The 810-nt window shown below is 43.7% G+C and overlaps 1 non-coding gene across 1 annotated transcript; it reads left to right on the forward strand.

Moving 5' to 3' along the window:
• Positions 1 to 287: 287 nt before the first annotated feature.
• Positions 288 to 394, forward strand: LOC113001561 (small nucleolar RNA R71). Its single transcript, XR_003266955.1, has one exon. It is a non-coding gene; the product is annotated as a small nucleolar RNA R71 (small nucleolar RNA).
• Positions 395 to 810: the final 416 nt, after the last annotated feature.

An 810-nucleotide genomic window follows, 5' to 3' on the forward strand; every position in this document is an offset into this window, starting at 1 on the left:
TCAAGGCCAGCTGGGTTACCAAGTTAACCAATGCATCCAGTTTGCCTTCAAGCTTCTTAGTTTCAGATGATGCAGCTGAGTTTGTAGCTACCTCATGCACTCCTCTAATGACTATAGCATCATTTATGGCGCTAAACTGCTGGGAGTTGGAAGCCATCTTCTCAATCAAGTTTCTGGCTTCAACAGGAGTCATGTCTCCAAGGGCTCCACCACTGGCAGCATCTATCATACTTCTCTCCATATTACTGAGTCATTCATAAAAATATTGGAGAAGCAACTGCTCTGAAATCTAATGGTGAGGGCAACTGGCACATAGTTTTTTAAATCTCTCCCAGTATTCATACAGGCTCTCTCCACTGAGTTGTCTAATACCTGAGATATCCTTCCTGATGGTTGTGGTCCTGGAAGCAGGGAAAATTTTTTCTAAGAATACTCTCTTAAGGTCATCCCAGCTCGTGATGGACCTTGGAGCAAGGTAATACAGCCAGTCCTTTGCCACTCCCTCTAAATAATGAGGAAAAGCCTTCAGAAATATGTGATCCTTTTGGACATCTGGGGGTTTCATGGTGGAGCAGACGATATGAAATTCCTTCAAATGTTTGTACGGGTCTTCACCTGCAAGGCCATGAAACTTTGGAAGCAAATGAATTAGTCCAGTTTTAAGAACATATGGGACATCTTCATCAGGGTATTGCATGCACAAGCTTTCGTAGGTGAAATCAGGTGCAGCCATTTCCCTTAGAGTCCTCTCACGGGGTGGAGGTTGTGCCATGTTCTCAGAATGTTCAAAATCAGAATGCTCAGAATCAG

This window comes from Glycine max, chromosome 4 (assembly GCF_000004515.6).
Source record: "Glycine max cultivar Williams 82 chromosome 4, Glycine_max_v4.0, whole genome shotgun sequence".
Classification (NCBI taxonomy): Eukaryota; Viridiplantae; Streptophyta; class Magnoliopsida; order Fabales; family Fabaceae; genus Glycine; species Glycine max.